Source organism: Gracilinanus agilis, chromosome 2, assembly GCF_016433145.1.
Source record: "Gracilinanus agilis isolate LMUSP501 chromosome 2, AgileGrace, whole genome shotgun sequence".
Lineage (NCBI taxonomy): Eukaryota > Metazoa > Chordata > Mammalia > Didelphimorphia > Didelphidae > Gracilinanus > Gracilinanus agilis.
Window position 1 is genome coordinate 661801947 of NC_058131.1, and position 14323 is coordinate 661816269.

General features: G+C 38.7%; 1 pseudogene; it reads right to left on the reverse strand.

The window, feature by feature from the left end:
- LOC123234326 overlaps positions 1 to 14089 on the reverse strand; it is a 35092-nt pseudogene extending 21003 nt beyond the window's left edge.
- Between the last annotated feature and the right edge of the window lie 234 nt (positions 14090 to 14323).

A 14323-nucleotide genomic window follows, 5' to 3' on the forward strand; every position in this document is an offset into this window, starting at 1 on the left:
AAACAACTCTGAGGTATCACCTCACACCTAGCAGATTGGCTAAAATGAAAGAAGGGGAGAGTAATGAATGTTGGAGGGGATGTGGCAAAATCGGGACATTGATGCATTGCTGGTGGAGTTGTGAAATGATCCGGCCATTCTGGCTGGCAATTTGGAACTATGCCCAAAGGGCTATGAAAGACTGCCTGCCCTTTGATCCAGCCATACCATTGCTGGGTTTGTTCCCCAAACAGATCATAGATAAACAGACTTGTATGAAAATATTTATAGCTGCGCTTTTTGTGGTGGCAAAAAACTGGAAAATGAGGGGATCTCCTTCAATTGGGGAATGGCTGAACAAATTGTGGTATATGCGGGTGATGGAATACTATTGTGCTAAAAGGAATAATAAACTGGAGGAATTCCATGCAAATTGAAGAGACCTCCAGGAAGTGATGCAGAGTGAAAGGGGCAGAACCAGAAGAACATTGTACACAGAGACTGATATACTATGGTAAAATCAAATGTAATGGGCTCCTGTACCAGCAGCAATACAATGACAGAAGACAGCTCTGAGGGATTTATGGTAAAGATGCTACCCACATTCAGAGGAAGGACTGCAGGAGAGGAAACATATAAGATAAACAATTGCTTGAATGCATGGACTGAGGCGGACATGAATGGGAAATAGACCCTGAACAAGGACACTTGTTACAACCAGTGGAAATGTGCGTTGGCCATGGGTGGGGGGAGAGCGGGGCGTGAAGGGGAAAGTAGGGGTATAAAGTATGTAAACAGATTAAAAACGAATATTAATAAATGTCTACAATAAAAAAGTTGGGCCTTAGTAAAAGGATAGCTCACAGGTCCTCTTCAGAGAGGCAAATAAAGGGGTTGACAGTTAATTAAATAATGCATGTGTGTACCTATTGTTTTTCTGATATAAGGCAATCTCCTTGAAGGTATGGACTCTCATGTTTGTCTTCATATTCCCAGCACAGTGTCAAGTATATAGTAGATGCTTAAAATGCTTGCCAATTGATCATTTGCTTAAAGACAAGAAAACAACAACAACAAAACCTTTCCATAGGGAGATTTGGTCACCCTTCCACAAAATGCTCATATTTGGTGTAAGTAAATAGGCAATCATGAAGATGTGTATGTATTAGCATCACTTGAAGATGATAAAGAACAAAAATTCTATGAAGAACTTTAACAGCTCCTCTAAAGTAGACTAAAGATAGCATGATATTTAGTGACTTCAAGACCAAATTGGGCTTGGAGTAAGGAGAGAGGAGTGGGATAGTGAAAAATGGGACAGAAAATATGGCTCAGGATCAAGACAAAAATATTGAGAAACTTGTTTCTCATTATAACTCTCTTCTAGATGAGAGTAGGAAGTTTCTGGGGCATCTGACAACAGATACAGAGAAAGAACTTGTTAGGAAATGATAACTAACTCATGTGGACTAAAAGCCAAAATCAACAACAAATTCTAAGAAAGTTTAAAGGCGAGAGAAACAGGACAAGAGCTCTAACCCTATTCATTGAAATAAGTTTTGGGGTCTGGAAAAAATTTAAATGATTAGAAAACACAGATATTAGTTCTAATTATTCCTATTTTCCAGAATCGCTAAACTCTAAATACATAACTTTACCAAAGGTGGGGGACCAGAGACCCAGAAGTTGCCCCAGGCAGGAAGCATTAATCTCCTTGCCAAGGGGGAACAGCTGAAAGCCAAAGGCAACACCTGTATGAGCTAATTTCCAAAAAAAAAAATTACATAAGAGAATGATGGCAGATTACAAACTGTATCACCTTACAGAACCAGAAAGAGCAAGGGAGAGGGGAAATGAGCCGGAGGAAAGCATCATTCTGTCAGACACAGATAAATCAGCTTCTACAAACCATTTAAATTCAACAAATATTTATAAAGGGTCTAATGTGGTGAAGGAGGATATAAAATTGTAAACAAAAAAGCCTCTGCCTTCAAATAACTTGCATTTTATTGGACAATTTAACATGAAAAAGATGAATAAATAGAATATAATTTGAAGAAGGAGAAAGTACTCTTATTTAGTGGAAGTAAGGCTCTCTCAGGTCCTCCCATCTAATTAAGCTTCACATAGAACAAAAATAAGAATTCCAAGATGTAGAGATAAAGAAGGAGTACATTCCAGCCATTGGGGACAGCTTATTCAAGGGCTCAGAGAGGCTTGATAAGAAATAATTTGTACAGAGAATAGTTATTATGTCACTTTGACTGGAATATAGATGGCACGAAGGAAGATAATGTGAAATAGGTCTGGAAGGGTAGGCTGGAGTGAGTACAAGTCTTTAAATGAAGTTGAGGAATTGGAAGTTGACCCTAAGGGCAATAGTGACTTTTGAAGTTTTTTTGAGGTGGGAATTGATATGAGCTTTAGAAGCATTTATCAGTGAAGCTGAGAGAATTATAATAAACTATTTCAAATGGTCAAGAATCATCCATTAAGCATATACTCCTATGTGGCAGGTGCTATCCCAGGTACATGTGGGATAAAGGAAAATTTAACAGTTTCTTCCTTCAAAGTTCTTGCCATCCTATTACCCTCTCAGATGCATCTCTAACTCTCTAGAATGCATCACCAACTACCTTCTTAACTTGTAACTTCCCACAACACCTAGGACCATTTCACACTGAATTTCTATCTACTCTGCCAACCTCCTTCACCCATTAGTGAGTTTTTCCTGGTGGCCTCCCTTTTGCAGATGCCCAGGCTGCCCATGCTTCATTCCCTTCCTGGTTGTTTTTCTGACCTTCTAGACCAGGGGTCAGCAACCTTTTTGGCCGTGAGAGCCATAAACGCCACATTAAAAAAAAATAATTTCATGAGAGCTGTACAGTGCTCACAGCGTGCACTCCTATAACGGTGCGAGCTCCTGTAACAGTGCCTGAAAAAAAAATTGACTTCATGGCTCCTGTAGAAAGAGCCATATCTGGCCCTCAAAAGAGCCAGATATGGCTCGAGAATCATACGTTGCTGACCCCTGATCTAGTCTAGACTTTATTGCCATGTCCTTGAATCAGTAATTGCTCCTCCTCCTTTTTATGTACTTTCTTCCTTCTTTAGAATGTAAGCTCCTTGAGGGCAGGGACCATCTCTATTTTTACTTGTATTTGTATCATAGTACTTAGCACAGTGCCACATAAGCACTTAATAAACATTTGCTGGCTGACTGCCTATCTATCTATGGAAGGAGACAACATATAGAGAGTTTAAATACCCAATAAACAAAATACAGTTTTTGGTAGAAATAAAAAGAGAGTGCATTCCATAGCTGCAAAGGCACAGAGAAGTCATGATGGAGGAACTAATTTATGGCCATTTTGACATCCTATAGTTTGGCTGTATGGTAGACAATATGGAGGAGAGTAATATGTAGTAAAGTCAGAAAGATAGTTTGAAATCAGACTATTCAGAGCATTAAATGCCAAATAGAGAGGTTTATATTTGATCCCAGAGTTAATAGGAAATCACTATAGTTTATTAAGCAGTGGAGTCCCATGGTGAGACCTGCACTTTAGGAAAATAATTTTCTTTAATGATCCTCAAAGAATTATGAATTAAGGCATAAACAAGGGATATACTTTATGAAAATATTTCTCAGAGTGAACTGTGCCAAGTCCTAGTAGAGGAAAGATTCCCTATTAAAAACACCACCATCCTTCCTAATATCGGGTTTGTAGTCCTTGAGTCATCCTCTATTCCTTATTCTTCCTCATCCCATATATTCAGCTGTCTGCCAAATCTTGTTGATTCTACCACAACAGGTTCTTTTGCATCTGTCCCCTTCTCTGTACTCTCATCACCACCACCCTATTCAGATCCTCACCATCTGTTACTAGAATATTGCAACAGCATCCAACTTGGCCTCCATGCATCAAGTCTTTCTCTTCTCTGGTCCAAAATGATTTTTTTAAAGCACTCATGCCTGATCATGTCACTTCCCTAATTAATCAAATTCAGCATCTTCCTAATTATAGACAGCTATAGGTGCAGTAGATAGAGTGCCTGGCCTAGAGTCAGGGGACTTGAGTTACAATCTGGCCTCAGATTTTTACTAGCTGTGTGACCATGGGCAAGTCACTTAACCCTGATTGAATCAGTTTCCTTACGTATAAAATGAGCTAGAGAAGGAAATGGAAAACCATTTTGGTATCTTTGCCAAGAAAACCCCAAATGGGGTCAAGAAGAGTCAAATATGATTGAAATGACCGAATAAGTGAAATGTTCCCAATTACCACTAGAAGAAAATGTGAAGTTTTCTGTCACTTAATATTCTTCTGCAGCTGAATATAGTCTATATTTCCAATCTCATCACATATTAGGCTTCTTTATAAAATAATTTGCCCAGTGAACAGTTCTTCTTGCTATTATTCATACCCATCCTTACAGCATCCTCATAAGAGTAGGACTTACATGAGTGTCTGAGTTGGGAGCTGAGAACAAACCATAAATACTGAGAAAAAGCAGCTGAGCTTTAGGTTGCTATAAGAACACAGGAGAAAGTCTTTACTATCCAAGATTCCATTGTCTCAGAAATAAACAAAGTCTGAAGTTCATAAGGTCCTGCTTTTGTCAAGGCAAGGATGGGGAAGGAGAAGAAATAGACTTAACCATAACTTCCTACTTCTTTTTTGATATAGGTTGCATATATATTATCATATAATACATCTTTCTTATTTATCATGTTATGAAACAAGACTAGGGAAAACTAGTGTAAGAAGAAATAAAGTGAATTTATAAAATTTTTTCATCTTTAGCTAGGTCAGAACAAAGGGAGATTCGTTGGGAGTCATTCAATCATACTGTGAGAAACTTGATGCTTTGATCATTTTGGGGTGTTGGCTTTTAGTTTTCAGTACTATTTAGTTGTAGATTCATTTGCACTTTGTCTTTGATGTAAGCATGATTTTATATATGTGTCTATTCATATTCAGACACATATGTGCATGTGTGGAGGGTATGTGTTCTAAATATTATCTCAGGTCTTTTAAATGGATACTTCTGGCAACATGTTATGCACTGTGATGACTCCTTTGTCATGTATAGAGTTAGTTTTATTCACCTGAATGATAGGAAAATTTGTTATATCTGTTTTGATCACTTTGTATAGTTCCTCCATCACCTTCCAGCTGGAAGGAACTGTGCATCTCCTGAGGCTGCTTTCCCATCCAGAGTGACCTTTGGTAGTTTGGCTCCTGATACTGTTTTGTCCATTCTCTAAAATTCCAGAAAATAAGGGAAGCACTGAGCTAGAGAACTGGCTCACGCCAAACATGGTGGACTCCTAATTTTGACTGACTTACCTTCAAGACAACAATCTCCTTTCTCCCCACATAATTCTCTATCACTTTTTGGTTGAGTTGGGCCCTGGGCCCTCTGGGGCCTGGAGGACCAGGATGTCCAGGTGGTCCTAATGTTGAATGACAAGAAAGAGACCAAGAAAAAGTTAGTTAATAGGACTTTGTCAGCAAATATTCCCCATCCTTCCTGAGTGATGAATACCTTGAGTCTTCCAATCTCTCTTGACCCTTTGCCATAAGAAAGTAAGGGTCTGACTCAAATACTATATGAAAAGGATTTCAGAGCTTGGGGAACATGCAGACAGATGTTTTTTTTATTTCCAGGCTTGCTTCCCATCACTCACCAGCAGGTCCTTCTTCTCCTGGTTCTCCATTTTCTCCCTGAGGGTCTGGGGGACCTCCCGCACTTGGGGATCTTGCTGCTCCTGATGGTGGAACAGAAATCACTTAGGAATATTTTGATCATTGGTTTATCTTTTCTCCCTCTTTTTAATTGGTGGCAGCACACATACAGGATATGTTTTGAACATTTCTCTGGAAATGGGCTGTTAGTTTCTTTTTCAACTTTCTTCATCTCCTCTACATGGGGTAGGTAGTTTCTGGTGTGATGCTGTTAGAGGGGCCCCAAGTCTACTTTGCCCACAAATTATTTTGAATCATATTCAGTCAACCAATCCACAACTATTCATTGAGTCCTGGCTATATGCCCACTCCTTTATTAGATACTATGGAGTACTATGGAATACATGCTTGCTTCCCATCACTCACCAGCAGATTCTTCTCCTGGTTCTCCTTTTTCTCCCTGAGGGTATGGGGGACCTCCTGCACTTGGGGGACATCATTCACCTTGTTCTCTTGCTCCTCCTGATGGTGGAACAGAAATCACTTAGGAATATTTTTATAGCTATGTGAATCTTTAATTACTGCATTTAAAAAGTTCCCAAATGAACCAGAACCATCATTTTAAGACCGTATTGAACAGTTTTGGTTCTACAACACAAATAAAATATCTCTGACACATTAGCAATGACTACAGTCCTTATTTCTTCAGAATAAACCGAAATATATTGCATTGAAAGGAGGAATCCTCAATTCTTGGTTTCTCTGCATTGCCAAATGAACTATCATGACCAAGAGAAGACAATGTTGAACACTTTGGATTCTACAACACAAATACAACAACTCTGACACAGTAGGAAAGGTCCACATCATTATTTCTTCAGAATAAGCCTGAATTGAGCCTTTCCATTATAGCTCCCTAAAACCTTCCATTACATAGCTACATGAATCTTTAATTCTTTTTTTATATTTATTAATATTCATTTTTAACATGGTTACATGATTCATGCTCCTACTTTCCCCTTCACCCCCAGCACTCCCTCCCATGCCGACGCACATTTCCACTAGTTTTATCATGTGTCATTGATCAAGACCTATTTCCAAATTGTTGATAGTTGAATTGGTGTGATAGTTTCGAGTCTACATCTCCAATCAAGTCCACCCCAACCCATGCGTTCAAATAGTTGTTTTTCTTCTGCGTTTCCTCTCCTGCAGTCCATCCTCTGAATGTGGGTAGCGTCTTTACCATAAATCCCTCAGAGCTGTCCTGTGTCATTGCATTGCTGCTGGTACAGAAGTCCATTATATTCTATTTTACCACAGTATATCAGTCTCTGTGTACAATGTTCTTCTGGCTCTGCCCCTTTCGCTCTGCATCAATACCTGGAGGTCTTTCCAGTTCACCTGGAACTTCTCCAGTTTATTATTCCTTTGAGTGCAAAAGTATTCCATCACCAGCATATACCACAATTTGTTCAGCTATTCCTCAATTGAAGGACAGGCTCTCCTTTTCCAGTTTTTTGCCAACACAAAAAGCGCAGCTATAAATATTTTCGTACAAGTCTGTTTATTTATGATCTCTTTGGGGTACAAACACAACAATGGTATGGCTGGATCAAAGGGCAGGCATTTTTTTAGATCCCCTTGAGCATGATTCCAAATTGCCAGCCAGAATGGTTGGATCAGTTCACAACTCCACCAGCAATGCATTAATGCCCCAATTTTGCCACATCCCCTCCAGCATTCATTACTCTGCCCTTCTTTCATTTTAGCCAATCTGCTAGGTGTGAGGTGATACCTCAGAGTTGTTTTGATTTGCATTTCTTTAATTATTAGAGAATTAGAACACTTTCTTATTGTTTATTGATACTTTTGATTTCTTTACCTGAAAATTGCTTATTCATGTCTCTTGCCCATTTATCAATTGGGGAATGGCTTGATTTTTTATACAATTGCTTTAATTCCTTGTATATTTGAGTAATTAGACCCCTGTCAGAGTTTTTCGTTATAAAGATTTTTTCCCAATTTGTTGTTTCCCTCCTGATTTTGACTACATTGTTTTCGTTTGTACAAAAACTTTTTAGTTTAATATAATCAAAACCATTTAATTTTCATTTTGTAATTTTCTCTAACTCTTGCTTGGTTTTAAAGTCTTTCCTTTCCCAGAGATCTGACAAGTATACTATTCTGTGTTCACTTAACTTGTTTATAGTTTCCCTCTTTATATTCAAGTCGTTCACCCATTCTGAATTTATCTTGGTGTAGGGTGTGAGATGTTGATCTAGACCTAATCTCTCCCATATTGTTTTCCAAATTTCCCAGCAGTTTTTGTCAAATAGTGGATTCATGTCCCAAAAGTTGGGCTCTTTGGGTTTATCATACACTGTCTTGCTGATGTCATTTATCCCCAGTCTATTCCATTGATCCTCCTCTCTGTCTCTTAGCCAGTACCATATTGTTTTGATGACTGCTGCTTTATAGTAGAGTTTAATATCTGGTACTGCTAGGCCCCCTTCCTTCACATTTTTTTTCATTATTTCCCTTGATATTCTTGATCTTTTGTTATTCCAAATGAAATTTGTTATAGTTTTCTTTCTTTCTTTCTTTCCCCTCTGTATCTAGATCAGCAGCAGTGATGACTCCAGTGGACCCATAAGCTAGTTTCCTATTTTTATCCTTCTTATCTAGGTGCTACTCTCTGTTATATCTGAAGAACCACTGAAGGACTACTACTGAAGTACTCTTTGTTGTATAGTTGTTTCAGTTGTATCTGATGCTTCATGACCTTATGTGGAGCTTTTTTTCTGATGTGGTTTGCCATTTCCTTCTCTAACTCATTTTATAGATGAGAAAACTTGGACAAACAGGGTGAAGTGATTTGCTCAGGTCATATATCTATTAAGTGTCTGAGAGTGGATAATTCAGAAACTACTAAACTCTATTTCCTAAGAAAAGTTTTATGTATTCTACCTTCATTACACCATTGGACATATTGAAAAATAGAGAGAGAAATGTAGGACTATTGTCTATAAACACATTAAAATTACTGGTCTTGACTAAGAGATCCAAGATTTAGAGAATGGAGGGATTAGTATAGGCAGGGCTTAATCCTTAGGTGGAATCTGGAGAGGTAGAGAAGGAAAATACATTTTCAGGTATCAAGTGCATCAGTTGAGCCTCATAGCACTATTTGAAAAAAGATAACAGCAATGATTTTTTTTGTACCAGACTAGAGATTTAACTGTGGTAAAGAAATTCCTATGAGGAAATTCCCTCCGTGAGCACAGACAAGCACCTGATCTGAAACTCAAAGGCCACTAAGAGGTTCTTGAGAATTGAAATGACCTGTCAAAGGTGGCATCAGTATTGGTAGAAGGAGAACTTGACATCTTGGACCCAAATTTTTGTGAATGTTCAGTCTATCTTTTAAACCACCTTACTTGTCACTTCTTATTTTGAAGCTACTGCTGAATCTGCCCTTCAGTGGGATGCAAAAAATGAGGGATGGTCTGAGAAATCCAAATATGATGATGGCCATATAGTTAAGAAAGGGCTGAGTCTGCTGTCAAAGGACCTAGAATTGAATTTAAGCAGTTTTTCTTACTCAGAGTACACATGTCTACTCATTGGGCTTCAATTTTCCCATCTATAAAATGGTTGGGTGGTGGGGCTGGAATGGACTAGATAGGCTGTGAGGTATCTCAAGTCTAAAGTTACACCTCTTGTAGAAGCTTTCTCTTTCAGTTACTCTGTACTGAGTATGGAATTACTCTGTACAATTCAGTAAATGTCTGAGTACTCCACAAATGTTGTCAGAATGAATGAAGAAAGACTTAGGAGTGACAGTTATGTCTCTCAGGTCCTAGGTGAATAATTAACAAGGATGATAATAACTGTAGCATAGAATCACTGAGGAAAGAAAGGGTGGTTAACTACCAGATCCTTTGACAACAGAAAGATACATGGATTATAATCATGGACCTGAAAAAGGACTCTAGAGGCTCTAATGTTCTCCTTTTTATTTTTATTTTTTAAAAACCCTTACCTCCCATCTTAGAATCAATATTGTGTATTGGTTCTAAGGTAGAAGAGTGGTAAGGGCTAGGCAATGGGGGGTCAAGTGACTTGCCCAGGGTCACACAGCTAGGACTGTCTGACCTCCTGTCTTTGTATCTGACTCTCAATCCACTGAACCACCTCACTGCCTCCTCTAATGTTCTCTTTTTTAAATGAGAAAACTAAGACTTAGAGGGGCAAATATAAAATGACATACTAATTAATGTTAGAGAGAGATTGTTATATTTCTAGTCCTGATCTCTTTTCACGCCCAAATACTTCAGATACCTTCTTTTCACTGTTGTCTCAGTTACAGAGGAACATCAAAGAATAAGTGTCAATACTTTTTCAGTCCAGCTGTACCACCTACCTTTGGCTCCATCTTCTCCCTTGGGTAGCTGTTCTTCTTGAGGTCCTTTTCCTCTTTGGCGTCCAAAGTTAACCCATTTTTATAGGTAAACCTGAATCTCCAGGGAGTCCTGAGGGAAAAACAGTTAAGGTAATCCATAGTCAATCCTTTTTGGACCATCATTTTGTGCCCATCTGAAGGGGGGGAAGTCTGATAGATAGAAACATTAGAGGAATGATGTAGGGGAAATCAAGAGTATTTCATATAAGTTTTACTATGAGGTATTTCCAATTCAAATTGATTTTAATTATTTCTATCAATATTGCTCACTACTTGTAAGATACTGCTGGTATCTTACACAGGCAAAACTAAAACAGTCCTTGTCCTCAGGCAGCTTACATTCTGCTGAAGGGATAAACACATGCCCAAATAACTTCCTTGTATTACTTCTTATATTAAACTACTTCCTCCTTCCTGGTGTGTGTGTGTGTGTGTGTGTGTGTGTGTGTGTGTGTGTGTGTGCGCGCGCGCGCACGCGCACATGTGCCTAAACACTCATAAGTGTCCCAAGTGCTAAAATATGTGATTAATATCCTACAGTACTAGATTAGATTAGGGCAGCTAGGTGGCATTGGAGTAGATAGGGCATCCCTCTTGGAGTCAGGAAGACCTGAGTTCAAATATGATCTTAGATACTTACTAGGCTTTGTGATCCTGGGCAAGTCACTTATACTCTATTTTGCCTCATTTTCCTCAACCATAAAGTGAGCTGTAGAAGGAAATGGCAAACCACTCCAATACCTTTATGATGAGAATCCCAAATGAGGTCACCAAGAGTCAGCCATGACTGAAACTAATAACAAGCACTAGGATGCTAGGTAAATTATTTACTCCACTCAGGTCTCCCAAATATATGTGTAGGTATATGTATACATATATATCTTTTCATATACAATAGAGATGACCAATCTTTCTCCTGTCTCCTCTTTTTTGTGGTTGAGTTCTTTCAATCATGCCTGACTCTTTGCAACTCCATTTGGGGTTTTCTAGGCAAAGATACTGGAACAGTTTGCCATATCCTTCTCTAGATCATTTTACAGATGAGGAAACTGAGGCAAACACAGTTTGGTGATTTGCCCAGCATCCCATAGCTCATATCTGAGGCCAGATTTGAACTGATGAAGATGAGTCTTCCTGACTTCAGACTTGGTGCTTAATCCACTGTGCCACATAGCTGTTATCCTTCTCCTACTATTCTTTTCATTATCTAAGTGCCATAAAGCAGCCTTAGGTACTATAAATAACTGAGATCCACTAATATAAGAGGACAGAGAAAAAGGCATGGAGATAGTGAACCCATAAAGAAATATTGATATTAGCTGGAGATAATGTCTGGGTGATGGAGAAGAGAGGAAGAAAATATTAAGTCACAATGAGATTACATAGAGTTAGCAACCAAGATACCGTTTTATTTTTTGAGGCTGGCCCTGATATAAGAATTAATACAGTATATGAAAAATAAATTGTCATGTCTCAAAAATATATGACTTCTTTAACCCCCCAGAATCATGAAACAAGTAAGGAAGCAAAATACCTTGCAGTCCTCTTGGTCCTGGCATTCCTAATCCAAAAAAATGAAACAGGTTTTCAATCAGAGTTAATGTAAAGACAGAAACTCTTTTGCAGGATATTCTACTTAACATCATACCAGGTGAACTTTTGCCTCTCCTTTTCATAAACCAAACACATTTCTAGTAGCAATAGCTTCTAACAATTATTGCCAAAATATGAATTATTTAAAATATTTCTGTTGATCATCTGGTATATGTACAGCATGGAGCTACTCATAGATATTTGTCCATGAACTTAATTTGCAAGTAACTTATAGAACCTCTTTGGAAAAAATCAAATACACCTGGGGCATAGGGGAAAGGGTGTCAGACTTGGGAATAAGAGAACCTGATTTCAAATCTTCTTCTTAATTAATGTGATCTTGGCCAAGTGGCCTTGGTTTTTTTTCTCTATGAAAAACAGAATTTGGATGATATGAGCTTTCAAGCCTCTTCCAGGTATTACTTTATGATTGTAAGATAATATAGCTGCATTCATAAGATGTAAGGGAGGAAATGGAACTTATATATCATCTCTATCTCCTTTATGAATTAGGAAATTGAAGCCCAGAGACATTAAGTTACTCCCCTAGGAATCCCATAGGCATTAAGTGATAGAATGGAATTTTGAATCCAGGTTATTTATTCCTCAATCAATGCTCATTGCATGACATTTGACTCCTTTTCTGAGCATCATCACAAAACAAAAGGTGTCACAAAAGCAGTGCTACCAGGTGTGCAGACAACGGGCTCTATTAGTTCAGAAGAGGGAGTGTGACATCTTTAAGGGTTTGCTGCCCAGGAAAGACATGGAAGAGGTAAGGTCTGAAGGAGAGCTAACACTCAGGCTAGTGGGAAAAGGGGCATTATGATACAATGGAAAGAGTGTTAGAATCAGAAGAGAGTCCTAGACTTGGAGTCAGTGGAACCTGGGTTCATATACAGCCTCAGACTTATTAACTGTGTGATCCTGGGCAGATTAGCATTATCTGCCTCAGTTTCCTCATCTGTAAAATGGGGATAATAATAATAGCATCTATCTCTTGAGGTTGTTGGTAGGATCAAATGAGATTTGTAAAGCACTTAGCACTACTTAGCACATAGTAGGCACTATATGTGTTTACTTATTCCTTTGACTTTCCCAGGCCACTTCTTCCACTGTATCATGAAGCTTTATAACTCACATTTGCACAATTCTTCATAAAATGCCTTTCAGAGAGTCCTACTGTGAAAGAGTACAATATTATCATAGTCCCTAGTTTAAAGTTGAGGAAAGAGGCTCATAGAATTTAAGTAAGTTGCTTTTGGTCATATAATTCAAAAATAGAAAAGTCAGAACTTAAATCCATGTAATCTCTAAGCCATTGATATTTTAAACATAAATGGTCAATGTAAGTATCTGTCTGTCTTTCTCCCTCCTTCCTTCTCCCTCCCCCATCCCCATCCCCCTCTCCCTCCCTCTGTCTTCTTCCTTCCTTCCTTCCTTCCTTCCTTCCTTCCTTCCTTCCTTCCTTCCTTCCTTTCTTCCTTCCCTTACTTTCTGTCTTAGTAACAACTCAAAGAAAAACAGGGTAAGGGCTAAGCAAATGGAATTAAGTGACTTTCCCAGAGTCACACAACTAGGAAGTGTCTGAGGTCAAATTTGAACCCAAGTCTTCCTGACTCTAGGACTTACTTTCTATTCACTATACCACCTGGCTGCCTCTGTCCATGCCTATTTTTAGAGGAGGCTTTATTAAGGGTAAAGAGTGCCTTATGGGAATAGGGAAGGGTGACAATGGAAAAAGGGTGGAGAAAGGAGTCAATGGGAGCCTTAAGGAATGTTTGACTTCTTCACATTTTGTTTAAATACTAGCTGTGATCCTTTTGCTAATTCTAGGTTTTATCTTTTACCATCTATGAAAGTTCAGACTGGTCCTTTAAGACATTTCTCACTACAGAGGGGCAAACAATTTTCATTCTACTGGGGAAATAATTTCTCAAATCGGGTAGAAGCCAGGGAAACCTGAGTGACAAAAATTGATCCTCTGCACAAGGCAATGAGAAATTGAAGGACTTGTTGAAATTATTTTTCAACAGCTCTGAAATTATTTTTTTCCTAATTTCAAAATCCAACTAAGATGCATAACACAAGAAGAGAGAGAGAAACTTTGCCAGCAGAATATATGTATCTCCTAGTGAGTTAAGTCCATAGACACATCTGTACCTGGATCTCCCTTTTCTCCCTTGGAACCTTCTTTGCCATCTATTCCATCTCTTCCAGGTAATCCTTTTTCTTCAGGGTCACACACGATGAGAGTGCAAGCCCCTGAGCTTTCTTTTTGGTGGGAGGGTGTTGTCACTTCATCTTGACCAGCCAGCGGGCTTATGAAGAGGATCAGAGCAGAGAGATAGAGGAGGAGCATGGTCCTTGTCTCTGAACCACAATGGGAGGATGGTTAATTCAACTCACTGCTTGTTCCAGAACAGGGGGAAGGACCAATCACAGTGGCAGCTTATGGCCAGAGATTGTATTCTTCATTTTTTGCTGAGGAGTGTGGTCACTCATTTGGGAAATGTGAGTAGTAAAGTGTTGCTAGTTGGCGTTTGTTTACTGTTAAGAATTCTGGGAGTGCTGTGTTTGTGCTTCTTAATTCAAT